This window comes from Lactuca saligna, chromosome 9 (assembly GCF_052625555.1).
Source record: "Lactuca saligna cultivar CGN05327 chromosome 9, ASM5262555v1, whole genome shotgun sequence".
NCBI lineage: Eukaryota > Viridiplantae > Streptophyta > Magnoliopsida > Asterales > Asteraceae > Lactuca > Lactuca saligna.
In genome coordinates, this window is record NC_136425.1 from 172,512,873 (window position 1) to 172,528,477 (window position 15,605).

Sequence of the window (15,605 nt, forward strand, 5' to 3'; positions counted from 1 at the left end):
TGGCTTTCTAACACCTTAGAATTGAATTTATGCCAAGTTTTGAGGAGTTTACGGCCCAAGCACATGCCTTGGCCGTAAACTCACATAAGTCCCCCAAATTTCATGTTTCAAGTGTCCAAATGCTAAAACCAAGGTTCTATAATTCATAACTAAGCCATACAAGTGATTTGGAAGGGTTTAAAGGCATGAAAAACCCCATTTACATGAGTTTACGGCCCAAGCACATGCCTTGGCCGTAAACTCCTTCAAAGTCCTCAAAATCAAAGTTTTAAATGTTCTAAGTCCATATCTTGAAGTCCCTTAGCCATATCTAAAGTCCAAATGAGTTTAGGAAGGAGTTTAAGGGCTTAAAACCCTTCAAAATGGTGTTTACGGCCTAGGCAGCCTCCTGGGCCGTAAACTCATATATGTTGTCCCATTTCATGATTAAATGTCGAATTTGGAAGCCAATTATGCTATAGATTAAGGCTAGGAAGGTACCTTAGGGATTTGAGGCCTTAAATTTGAGTTTTGGACCCTTAAACTTGGATTTAGGAGAGAGGTTAGAGAGAGAGTAGAGAGAGAAGGAAAAAGCTTCAAATGGATGCTAGAACACGTTTATATAGGTCTTAGAACTTGTACGCGGTGGAATTCTACCCGATACCGGCATTAAACGCGGCTTTTGGTCGCACCCGATTAAATTACCGTCACCCGACGGGGATATTTCTAAAACTTATGAAATGATTATATTCGGGCTAATTACGTGAGTTCCTGAGTGATTTAGACACTCATTAAAATAAAATAATCATATAAGTTTGAATAATTAACTCCAAAAAGAAAACGGAACGAATTTGATAACGACGACTTTCCGGGTAGAACGGGTTTTGGCGACGAACAATTTCGGGTTGTTACAGAATTAGATTGAGAAAAGAATGTAGATAAGATATTCATGTTAATGTGTGTTGTATTGATGAATTATGAATTACACATATATACAGAGTATAAAGGCTACCTGTCTAACTGTTAACTCTAACTAACATCTAACAACTATAGTTAAACTAACTGTACATTGATTAAGCTAACTATGGTGTAACAAACTAAACTGAATTGACACGTGTTGACTGATTTGAGTTTTAATAGAGCGAACATTAATTATCCTGATAACTTGAAAAATGCCGGGTATCTCAACTATGCTTGTGTAAGTAGACATTTGTAAACACTTTAAAAGTATAATTGGATGAATTTTAAACAATTCAACTTGTTATTTGTTTATTAAAGTAGTATATATAGCAATAGAAGTTAATATCTATTCATTTAACATAAAAATGTTGAAACTGATTTATAATGCTTTACAATTTGTAGTTCGGAGATCAAGAGCTTAGAAGTATTGCTCATCGAGTGCTCGTGAATGTGATGGGCCATGTATAGAGAGTTCGATTTAACATCTCTTGGTCAAAGAATATTTTCTTAGATGTTAATTTATATATCATATGTTTGATGATCAAACTGTATTTTGAATATTTTTTTTACCAAATATAGATGATCAAATTGTAAAAAGAAAGCTACCATTTTCATCATGCAAAAGGTCTCTCTCTCTCTTTTATATATATATATATATATATATATATATATATATATATATATATATATATATATATATATATATATATATATATATATATATATTCCGATAAAATTTGTTTTTCTTATCAAATAAATTGATAAATGAATGAAAATAATTTTATTTTCGCTAGTTAAATGAATGAATACAAAGAGAGGTATATATGTTCATTCATTTACCTTTGTGCAGGTACACAGCTACAAGAAGGAGACTAATTTCCTAGGAAAATTTTTCGAAGAAAAAGATGTCGAAAATACAGACCATTTTCAGACAAAATATCAAACCCTTAAAAAACCCTACTTAATTATTAACAGTTTAACGACAAACTACCCCACAATATATGAGTTTTTAAACTCACCAACAAGATGTCTAACAAGAAGTTACTAACAAACAAAAAAAACAAGATGTCTAACAAGAAGTTACTAACAAACAAAAAAGATTATGGGTTCTGTCCCAAACATATACTAACCGCCGTTTACAAAAAAAATATACATGCAGTTTAAAAAGTATTTACTTAAATATAATAAAAGTAATTACAGTCTATTTCCTATTTAAAAGTAATTACAAACAAAGATAACCCCACATGTTCTCTTCTTTTCACCGACTGTTGCTAAATCCCTTCCGTTCCAAAGGTAACAATTCTCATCTGTATATATTTCTCCATAAAAACTGCCTTTACATAGCCCTCTTACATATCCGACTTACAAGCTCCAGGAGGAATATACATCGCCAGAAAGCAGTTAAGAACCAATTCTAGAACTAAATGTTTGCACTATTAGAAAATCATGAAATATAGACAACCATATCCGTTGGCGTTTGTCAGAACAAGCCGATACCGATAGATTGCAAATGAAAACGGACCGTTAGGATATCGCTCGTGGGTAAACTGACGGAATTGGAAAGGAATAACAACCGAATACCGATAACATGTTTTCGTTGATAAATTACCGACGTATTACCTACTAACTAGCGACGAGGGGATGTTTGACCAACTTTGACTTTATTGCCGACGAATTACTTACTGCACACATTTCCGTCGGTATTCTACCACTAAAATTAGCGATTTTTTTTTAAAACAACCACATTTTTTTGTACCTAAAATGAAAAAAAACCAATACATTAAATCTATAATAAAATTCTTACTCAAACCACAAAACTATTGACAATAAACTTTGTTGGTTATTCCATTTACTCAATGTATTTCATAAAAATAACTAAAATACAAATCAGTACAATTCAGACATTTAAAATGCATTTCAATTCTCTTACCATAGTACTTATTTTACATAAAAAAAATCATATGAATAGATGTTCACTTACATTAGCAAATCTGTAAGCAGGTATAACTTTTTATACATCTTAAACCCTTGGATGATGACCTATAATAAAATTTCAGATTCAGTACATCGGTTATTTACAAATTAAAGAAAATGGCAAAAAGCAGAAGATTGTATAGAATAGGAACTTACTTTACTCTGGTTGCCAATTAGGGAAATTTGCTTTAACTTTTACCCATTATAGCTACATAGTTATGTATTTACTGATTTTGTAACATCATAAAAATCAATGATAAATTTAAAATTTTAAAATCGACCCAAATTCACAAATTGTTTACAAATCATAGTTTCGAAACATTTTCTCAAACATCAGAGTCTCCCAAATTCATAAGTCATAAACAAGAGGATGTGTACGAACATGCCTTTGCCTTCCCACGGTCATCCGAAGTACCTGAAACATAACCCAAAACTATAAGCCAACGCTTAGTGAGTTCCCCTAAAGTACCACCACACAACATAATAAAAACATCATTTATACAGAGCCTTCAGCCTGATAGGAACGTCATATTGGCCTACAGACTATCTAGAACACTCACAGAACCTTCATCATGGCTGGAACGCCTCACTGGGCCTTCAACCTATCTGAACTGTTCTTTGGGCCTTTGGCCTGATTGGTACGCCTATCGGGCCTTCAGCCTATCCGAGACGCCTTGGGTCTCTTGGCCATCAGTCTACACTGGTCCGCCTCAACCCAACCACACACTACATGTCGATATATACATAACATATAAACATACATATAACCAGTTAATTAGACAATCAGACAGATCTTATAGATCACCAAGCATACCATCATCCTATATACCAGGATCCCGATCTATCAGATCATTACAACACAATATCATACTAAACACAAAACAAGGTATCTAATCCAATGGGCCAGCCTTAGTGCCTTAGATACATGAGTACTGTGAGGAAAACTCACATCGTAAATTGGACAAAAGCTGATGAGGTCTCGACTTCGAATCTCAGCTGTAATCAACACCTACTCCAACCAAATGACCAATCTCATTCAAGATCCTAAAATACCCAAAATACCCTTAAGATCAAACTTGGTCAAAGTTAAAGTCAAACTGGTCAAACCAACTAGTTAACTGAATCAACCCACCCGATTCAACTCATCTGGATTGACTTAGAGTGAGTACGTGGGGCGTACACCGAACGTACGTTGTTCGTACTCGCATGTTGACCACCATCAGGGTGGTTGACCTCTTTGCAGGGCATACTCCGAGTATGCATGGCATACTCCCAGAAGTCCAAAACTGTTGGGTTTTGTATATTACAACATCCTATGGTGCACATAAAACCCTAAATGCTTTGGATCTATGTTTTCTTTAATTATACATGCAATATGGTTTCCAAAGCATCAAGCCTACAACTAGCTTGAATCATAAAATACAGTAAGAATAATTACCTCTTTGTTGTAGCTTGATGTATTTGGCCTTTAAGAAATTAGCACCTCAAGTGTGATGCCTCAAATGTTTCACAAACATGATGAACAAATGAGGACTTGAAAAAGAATGTGGAGCACACAAAATCGGTTATATGAACTCTTAGAACACATTAGGTCATGATTTTGGCTAAGGGGCAAGATTTATATAGTGTAGGATACCAAGAGTTATGGGTAAACCCTAATCCATACACTTGGGTTATGATCCATATATCATGTGGGTTAACTCTTATGGATACTTTCATAAACTTAGCCCAACATGGATCAATAGCCCAAACACTATATATATATATATATATATATATATATATATATATATATATATATATATATATATATATATATATATATATCACTGATTTACATAATCAGACCCTGTTAATTTAATTAGTCTCTTTTGATCACTAAATTAATTCCAAATTAATTCTTGATCAATACTAATTAAATAACAGGATTTCATGTTTATATATTGGAGCTTATAATATATTAATAAATCATAAATAACCTCTTCTCAAAAGTCCATCATATCAAATTGCTCTGGTGAAGGCAACCCAAATGGACCATGCTACTCTCGGGTCAAGTATATACCAATTATAGTTATGGGTTTAGACACCTAATCCAACAAAAAAAATCCATGGCTAAAATACTCTTAGGAGTCATAAAGTCTCTGACTTTATGACTTAGCAGACCAATAAGTGATTAACTCAAGGTATTAATCCATCAAGACATTCTAAACGATACATGGAGCAAAACTAACCATTTGGAACCCATTTTTATGACTCAAGACCCTTCCAAAGGTCTGAATGGACGACTAAATGCGTCAAGAACTTGATTAGTTCAAGAATCATCATTTTAGGACCAAAAAAGACTTTAAAGAGAAAACCCATAGGTCTACAAGATGGAGTGGTAAATATACAAGCTTTATACCTTTTTAAGGTTGCAAACAAGTTAGAAATCCCAGATCTACAATGCACTCCACTCCAAGGTCTTCACACCACCTTCTTCCTTTTTTCAAAAACCACCTCAAACTCTCTTAAAGGATTACAATTAGCTCTCTCTTGCTCTATGGTTTCTTGAGGGACGAAATCTTTGAAAGAGGTTGGGTATTTATGTCCGTTAATATGTTTAAATATGAGCCACGACCCTAAAATTATGGTTTGCATGCCAACTACGTACACCCAACGTATGAAGTGTACGCCCGACATACTAAGGCACAACTTAGTACGCTTAGCGTATACACACGTACGCATGACATACTCATTCATTCATAATTTTACCAAATTGCCATAATGGGTCCTTTTTCATACTTCATTACACTTAAGGACCGAGAATGAAATATAATTAATTTATAAGGTCAAATTAGAAGTACCTTATCATCAAGATGTTATAATTCTCCCCCACTTGATCTAGACTTTATCCTCGAAGTCGGCTGTGGCGAATAACTCAGGATAATGCTCCCACATCTCAGCCTCCGACTCCCAGGTCCACTTGGAGCCTCTCCGATGCTGCCACTGTACCTTTACCAATGGTATCCCCTTGTTGTGCATGACCTTCACCTTCCTTTCTAGGAAATCCACTAACCTCTCAACATAGTTCATGATGGGGTTTGAGCATTCTAACACTCCTATGGTGTTTATGCAATCATAGATGCTTTGGATCTATGTTTTCTCTATTATACATGCAAACTTTCTATTTCCAAATCATCATCCTAACTAGCATATTATGGAGTATATACAATACAAAAAACTAGTTGAATGACATACCTTTTGTTGTTGCTTGAAACCTTAGACCTTTAAGTGCCTAGCACCCTAAATGTGATGCCTCAAATGCTGCACACAACACCACCAACAATGGAGGACTTGAGAAAGGATTACTTGCTTCACAAATTCAGATAGCACTCTTCTAAGCTTACTTAGGTGGTGATTTTGGTAGCTAAGGGGTTTCTTATATAGTGTGGCAAAACTACGGTTACACCATGCAAACCATAATGTGCATGACCTTCAATATTCCTTAGGATCCATGGGTTTAAATCTCCATGGACCATCCATGGGTTATTACATTGGTTTAGCCCAACCTAAAGAACTATGGATCATTGGCCTACTTTCCAAGAATCATTGATTTACCAAATCAATCCCCATATATTTAATTAGTCTCTTTTGATCACTAAATTAATTACAAATTAATTCTTGATCAATACTAATTAAATAATATGATTTCATATTAATATATTAGAACTTATAATATATTAATGAATCATAAATAACCTCTTCTCAAATGTCCAACCTCCAGATTTTGTTCCAGTGTTGTGCAACCCAAATGGACCATGTTACTCTCTGGTCAAGTACATACCAAATATAGTTATGGACTTAAACACCTTAAACAACAGTCTCCCACTTGGATAAGTCTAATAACTATGGTTGTAAGTATAACTTCAGGATCCGACTAGCAAATATAGCTCTTAAAAGCCTTTGTCGAACTTAGACGTACCATTTTAAATAAGTCATCATACAATCCTCTGTTCTCAAGATATCAGCTAGAAAAATACATGGAACAACGTCATACTTATTGTCCTGCAGTTTGTTTCCTGTTTTCCGATTTGTTTGACATAGAACTTAATCGAACACATCAATTTAGTTCTGACTGGGCCCGACACATAAGTCAAAACAAAATCATCGAGGGGCCCAAGATATCACTTTTAATCCTCCAAGGAATAAAAGGAACAGATAAACTTCGACTCATATGCTTGTATTAACTACTCGTTAAATTGTGCACAACAACACGTTTTATAGCATCAAGTAACTGATGCGGTTTTGTACTATCAATGTACAACCAACTTACAGTCAACAACTTATATATCTTGGTTCGAAGACTTATATGATATTACCATCTCACGATCACTCGAGATAAATTACATGAGGTAATACAAGTGATCATGGGTTTAATCCAATACTCAGACCTTATGAGCACTCATGAATGTTATGTATAAACCAATCAAACATCTACAAGCTAGATTCATGACTGTCTTGCTTCAAAACCTACTTCCAAAGTGTGATCGACTATGGATGGTTTGAATAATCTAATTATTTTAGAAGTCAAAACATGCAAAACAAAACAAAAGTAAACAATTGGCATAAGACAGTACCATAGTAGTAAATAAAAAGGACCTTTTATTTAAGCGTCAAATATCAATTACACTTTATCTATTACAAGTTTCGAAACAACTATCTAATCATTAAAACTAATATCATCCTTCATCCCAATGTGCCATGCATATTGTAAATGCTTAACCTTACTTAGTCCCTTTGTGAGGGGATCTGTTGGGTTCTCATCCGATGATACCCTCTTTTCCACAAGGATTCCTTCTTCTATTCGATGTCTTATGAAGTGATATTTTCTATCAATGTGTCTGGATCTGCCATGATCTCTTGGTTCCTTAGCTAAGGCAACCGGACTCTCACTGTCACAGAAAATCTCCATAGGCTCCTTTATAGATGGCACAACTCCAAGGTCTCCGATGAAGTTCTTCAGCCATATCGCCTCCTTCACCACCTCGCTTGCTTCTATGTACTCTGATTCACACGTTGAATCAGCTACTGTATTTTGCTTGGAACTTTTCCAAGTTATTGCTCCTCCATTCAGGGTAAAGACACAGCCCGAATGAGGGTGGAAATCATATCTATCGTTCTTAAAGTTGGTGTCACTATACCCCACAACTCTTAAGTCATCAGTCCCATCGAGGTTAAGGACCCAGTCCTTAGTCCTCCGCAGGTACTTGATAATGTTCTTTACCGTAGTCCAGTGAGCCTTGCCTGGATTTCCTTGATATCTGCTAACAATGTTCAAAGCAAAGGCCACATCAGGGCGAGTACAAGTCATAGCATACATGATCGAGCCAACCGCGGATGCATATGGTATTCGACTCATCTTAGCTATCTCTACCTCTATACTCGGACTTTGAGTTTTACTCAGTTTGGCATCGCTCTGGATTGGTAAGTCACCTTTCTTGGCATCCTGCGTGCTAAATCTTTTCAACACCTTTTCCAAGTAGGTACTTTGACTAAGTCCAATTAGTCTCTTACTCATGTCTCTCAATATCCGTATTCCCAGAATGTAGGTAGCTTCTCCAAGGTCCTTCATAGAGAAACAATTCCCAAGCCTGGACTAAACCTCCTGCAAGGTTGGCATGTCATTTCCTATGAGTATTATGTAATCCACATACAACACCAGAAAGCTAACTATACTCCCACTAGCCTTGACATATACACAGGACTCATCATCGCTTCTCGAAAATCCAAATTCTTTGAATTTCTCATCGAAAAAAATATTTCATCTGCGAGATGCTTGTTTTAACCCATAAATGGATTTCTCAAACTTACACACTCTATTTGGGTACTATGCATCTACAAAAGCCTCTAGCTGACTCATGTAAACATCCTCAGCCAACTTTCCATTAAGGAAAGCGGTTTTGACATCCATTTGCCATATTTCATAGTCATGAAATGCAGCTATGGCTAACATAACCCTAATAGACTTAATCTTCGCTACTGATGAGAAGGTATCATCATAGTCAACTCCTGGAGTTTGAGTAAAGCCCTTCACAGCCAGTCACACCTTATATGTGTGTACTTTCCCATCCATGTCGGTCCTCTTCTTGAAGAACCATTTTCACCCAACTATCTTACGACCCGGTACATTGTCAACCAAGTTCCAAAATTGATTATCATACATCGAGTGAATCTCTTTGTCCATCGCCTCTTTCCATTTAGCAGACTCGTGGCCTGCCATTGCTTCTTTGTAGCTGCTAGGTTCATCCAAATTTACCAGTGTGCTATCATTGATAAATGTGTCACCCTCAGATGTTATATGAAAACCATATAACATAGGTGGAACACTAACTCTACTGGAACGCCTCAGAGGTATGGACTTTTCAATCGGCTCAACAGGAGTTTCCTCCTCAAGTCGATTGCTAGTGTTTGAGGTTCCTTCATCGGTTGACTCTTGAAGCTCTTCAAAATAAATTGTCCTCCCATTGTCTCCTTGGCCTATGAGCTATGTCTCGAGAAAGACTCATCTCCTCGCAACGAAGACAACATTGTCACTCGGTCTATAGAAGAGATAACAAAAGGACAACTGTAGGTAGCTGATGAAAATACACTGCTCACTTTGAGGTTCGATCTTTTCTTGAGTCTCGCGTCTCACGAAAGCCTCGCAACCCTAAACCTTGATGCATGATAACGAGGGAGCTTTCCCTGTCCATATCTCGTGAGGTGTTTTGGTCACCTTCTTAGTTAGGACTAGGTTAAGGATATAGGCGACAGTCTCTATGGAATACCCCCCCGGAATGACATTTGTAACGAAGCTTGACTCATCATGAAATGAACCATGTCCAACAAGGTTCGGTTGTGCCTCTCAGCCACACCATTAAGCTGCGGTGTCCTAGGTGGTGTCAACTGCAAAACAATTCATGCCCACCCCGATCGGATTGGAGCATCTTTATTTTCCTACCCAGCTGGTTCTCCACTTCTTACTTAAACTTTTTGAATCTTTAAAAGGTTTATGACTTATACTTGACTAAGTAGACATAGCCATATCTACTGTAATCATCAGCAAAAGTCACATAGAAGCGGTTAGCATCCCTTGTGGCAGTTCTGAAGGGCCCACACACATCGGTGTGTATGAGATCCAACAAATCTTCACCCCTATCATAAGTACCAGTGAAGGGTGATTTAGTCATCTTTCTGAGCAAACAAGATTCGCAAGTGTCATCCGATTTTAATTCAAATGACTCCAAGACTCCAGCCTTTTGGAGTTAGCCTATGCGCTTCTTGCTGACATGTCCAAGACGACAATGACACAAGCATGCCTTATCTAATTCATTGGAAGAATCAATGTGCAACACATTATTTTCTAAGTTGTCTACAACCATCACCGTTTCATATACACCATTACAAGGTAATGTTTTAAAATAAAAAACACCATTATAATAAGCATTAATATCACCAATGTCATTATCAAATGAAAAACTAAAACCTTGTTTGTACAAACCATGAAAGGAAATAATATTTCTTGCTATTTCAGACGAGTAGCAATAATTATTCAAATCTAATTCTAACCCACTACTAAGCAATAAAGAGTAAACTCCAATCTTGGTGATAGGTGAAACCTTCTTATTCCCCATGATCAAGTTTATCTTCCTGTGCTCCATATCGTTACTTCCTTTTAGGCCCTGCACATTAGAACAAATGTGAAATCAAGAACCTAAGAGTTAGAATGTGATGAGTTTTTAGATAGGATAATATAAATAACTACATGGGTGGGTTTAACCTTCCCATCCTTGACATCCTGCAAGTATTCGTGGGCAGTTTTGCTTCCAGTGCCCTTTTTCATGGAAATAGAAACACTATGCTTCCTTAGGAATGGTAGAGGGAGTAGTAGAACCACCTTTGGTTCCACTTGAAGAGGACCCATTAAGAGACTTTCCCTTGTAGCTCTTGGAAGGAGCCTTCCTCTTCTTCCCCTTCCCTTGTCCAATTGCCAGAACAGGGACATTAGTAGTAGGAATAGATACAACATTTTTACCTTTGAGACCATTTTCAGCAGTCCTCAAAAGGCCTTGAAGTTTGCTCAGGGTGACCTCCTCCTTGATCATATGATAAGTCATGCGGAACTGATCATAACATGGAGGTAGCGAGTGTAGAATGATATCTATGGCCAACTCTTCATCGAAGTTAACATTCAATCTGAGCAAACGGTCCATAAACCTTTGCATTTTCTACAAGTGGGTCGTGATGGGTTCACCATCCTTCATATTTGTTGTAATCATGGAGCAAATGATTTCTTACCTCTCTTGACGAGCACTGTGATGGTATCTTTCCATCAGGTCTTGGTGCATCTCAAAAAGGTAGAAGTCTTCATAAGACTTTTGGAGTTCAGCTGTCATGGTGGCCAACATGATACAAGACACCTTGGTGGCATCCTTCTCATGTGCCCTAAACTCAAAAATCTTATGAGGAGTAGTAGAAGACTCATAAATTTCCTTTAGCTCCTTATCGAGGACATATTTCTTGTCCTCATAGTGAGTGACCATCCTGATGTTCCTGATCCAGTCATTGAAATTAGTACCACCAAAGATGACTCTCCCACAATGGTTCATGAGAGAGAAGGAGCCAATAGAGTTTGAGCCAAAAGCAGTGTTGGAAGACATCTGAAAGGAAAGAAAGAAAGAGATTAGATTATATAAGAGTCCTTAATATAACACCCAAATGAAGAGGGATTCCGTAATCCAACTTGCAAAATATTTGAAGGTAGGTAAATGACGATTTACCAATTTCCACCATGAAAAACGAAATAGATTATTAAGTTTTAATTGGATTGAAATTCCTAGATCCTTTGAGATTCATTGAACAATTCAATGGCTTGTTTAAATCTCAATTATTCCCTTCAAGTTTGTGATTGGGATATCGATAATCACAAATAAGGTGTGAATAACCATGTAAATTAACTTGGTACTCTTAATGTCATCTATCACCTAATCAATATGATGGTTAACCACACACGCTCCACCGATCTATGATAAAGATCAAGCTACCGTTTGCCACCCTTACTAGTCCATGTTAGTGTGACGGTTAACCACACACGCTCCACTAACGACTTGGCAAGGTGCAAAGTGTAATTTCATGGATTAACATCAATTTCACATTTTCCTAAAGTAACTGAGATTGAGAATTTATAAAAGGTTTAGTTCTTTTATAATTATCATTATACTTAATGAAAATGTATGTCCTATCCTACCCGTTCAACTAATAACCCTCCACCAGTCAAGGAAGCGGTGGGTGAGACTGGATCTCGTTAACCTACCATTTTATAGACGGTAACCTTATACCCCCCTTATAGACCGGCTTCATGAATGAGGCCTAGTAACGGTAAGGCTGACTTGTCTTATACATATATAAATATTAACCTATAATATTATAATAGTATAAGGGTTGAATTTTAAACTTTTAAAACTCTAGGGTTCGGAATTAAAGTATTCATAAGTGTGACTTTACAAATTCCAAAACTTGAGGACAAGTTTTCACACTATTCCAAACTTTTCATTTTCCTAACTAATGAGTTTAATGACTTTTAAAGAAAAGACTTCTAGTTTTCCATAACTTGAGAACAGATTATGGAGCCCATTAAAACCATTTAAATCATGCAATTAAACTAACATGAAATGTTAAATACTATCCATGATCTAGTTAAACTCATAAGCATATATAATTCACATCAACAATTTTCAAGAAATCATATAAACTAATATAACTCTTGAAACTTTGACAATTATCTTTTAATTGGACAAGCATGATCATTACCTTCTGAAAAACAAATAGCTTGGTTCAAAAAACTGTTTGGATAAATGATCCTAATCCAATTTCTGCCAAAAACTCAAAAATCTGCACTCTGGAGCACCAACTCGATGAGTGCATGAATTGGACTCATCGAGTTGGCCATATTTCTGAGTGGACTCGGCGAGTTCACTGTCCAGAAAGCAGAAAATCAATTTTTTTTCAGCTTTGAAAGCAAGTAGCATCAAGTATAATGGAAAACAATATGAGGCTCTGATACCACTGATGTGTTTTGAGCGTTCTAACACTTCTATGGTGTACATGCAACCCTAGATGTTGTGGATCTATGTTTTCTCCGATGCTGTCTACTTGTTTAGCTACGGATGCAATGACTATCTAGCCCTCACCTCCAACAACCTAAGTAATCTTTATTACGAGGAGTATGTGGGAATGGTGACTGGAAACTTGACCGATGTGTTCAAGCCTACTAATCTCAGATCAGTAAAACAAAAACTGATGAAAGGAAATTGATCTAACCGAAACTCATTCACAGGTTCATTTCACGGAAACAATCGCATGATACTTAATTTTGACTTTGAGGTTTGACATGCAAAAGGCTAACACCCTTCAACAATTCCAGTAAGTCCGATCCCGGTGAATGAATTTTGAGATTGTCACATTCAATTTCAATCTATTTCGACTTTGAAGGATGATATTCCGATTTCAATTTTGATGAACAGTTCCAAGGATCAGCCTTAAAAAAAGAGAGAGAAAAAGAATCATTTGAGCATCTTCAGCGTTTATTTAGTGTCTTGGTTGCCTCCCTCTTATAGATTGCATTTGGGCAAACAAAATTAAAGGCTTCATGATGCTAACAAGGTGTTTCTTTTCCTGCCCGCCAAGTGTTTGATAAAATGCCTAAATGAGGTTTTCAAGTGTTGTAGCCAAATTTAGATTCCAAAAGATGTAGAGATTTTGTCTGGTTTCATTGTGCACACTCCAACCTTTTTGTTGGAGTGTCACATTTTCATTTGGATTAGTGCTTCTAATTTCGGGTCTCACCTTGAGGCTTAAATAAACTTTATTTGTGTGTTTATGGCATCCTCTCTTTCCTTTGAGAGTGGGAGTTGGCCGTGTCCTTTTCGGGGGTTTCACTATTGCCCAAATGTTATTGTTGGAAGTAAAGGGATTTCACGTATGATATCTCATCTCAAGAGCTTACACCTCTATACAGTTGAACGCAAAGCTGTGTTACGGGAGGCTATTACTTCTGACCATGGATTGTTTATGGCGGTGGCAACAACTTTGAAAGAGTTTGGGTAATGGATATGTGGGAATTGCATGAAGCTTCATGCCCTGAGTCGTTCATGTCACCACATGAGTGGCCTAATTAAGTTTAATGATGGGGCTGATGACATGAGCGGGCATATTGTTGGAATTCCAAAGCCGACTCCCAATGAACCGGAAGCCAACCTCAATGGTGGGTTGGTGATGGATGCTCAACTACTTGATCGTGATTTTAAACTACTTATCACCACCGTCAAAAGCATCCCTCATAGTTGTCGCATCGCTTTCTCTCAGGCTTTTAAAGCATCCCTTTCCAAGGTGGTTGCTCATCTCGGGTCCGTTGAAGGGTGGGTTGCTTTGTTAATTCTACCTAGGTGTACTCTTCATGTGTTCAAGCCCAAGAATAGGCAAGAAAGGAGGTCTGGCAACAGGAAGTCTTTGCAACATCGTAATATTTTGAGCACTTTAACCACTTGGGGGACTAAAGACGATATCGCCAAGCTAGTTAAAAACTTAGTTGGCAATGCAAGACTGGAGCAACAAGGCAAAAAAAAGAGTACATTCAGGATGGAAGAACACCGGACAACACATTTTACACCAGCAATGAAAGTTTTCTTAAGGTTGCCGATGGACATTTTACAGTAGCAGTGAAAGTTTTATGTTCTTCGGGGGTTGCTCCATTTGGGGGTGATACCACGAAGGCATTGGAGGATAAACATCCATACAAGCCACCACCTTCCATGCCCAACACCATATTTTCAGAACCTCCCCTTGTAGTGGATGTTGGCAATGTCCTTGTGGGAATTAAATCCTTCCCTAAAGGTACCTCGAGTGGGAGAGATGTGTTGAGAGCTCAACATACTTTGGATGCCCTTTGTGGTGAAGGTTCGGCTATAGCTAACAACCTCCTGTGTGCTATTACATCTGTGGTTAATCGATGGATTGGGGGGGGGGGGGGGGATGCCCTTCGAGTTTAGCATAATTTGTTGCCTTTGCTCCTCTCACGCCGCTCTTAAAACCTGACAAGGGAATACGACCTATTGTTGTAGGTACTATATAGAGATGTTTGGTTTCCAAGTTGGCTATGAAAGGTGTTGGTAAGGAAATGACCAAGTATCTCAATGGATTTCAGTTCGGGGTCGGGGTGTCGGGTGGTGTTGAGGCCATATTACATAGCGCCAATAGGGTGTTGAGCGAGCGCCATGATGACGAATCTCTCTCCATGTTTACCGTGGATTTATCTAGTGCCTTTAACCTTGTCGATAGATCTGTATTGCTTCATGAGGTCAGATTGAGGGGTCCTTCTATATCCTTGTGGGTAGAATTCCTCTATGGTCAAGCAACAAGGTTGTATTTAGACAACACACATATTTGGTCCACTACTGGGGTTCAGCAAGGAGACCCCTTGGGACCACTTCTCTTTACCCTTGTGTTACACCCGCTCTTACATAATATAGCAACAATTGCAAGCTTCTTCTCCATGCATGGTACCTTGATGATGGCACACTTATTGGAGATTCGGAGGAGGTGGCCAAAGTGTTGGACGTCATTACGGTGATTGGCCCAAATTTGGGCACTCAATTGAATATCAAGAAAACCGAGCT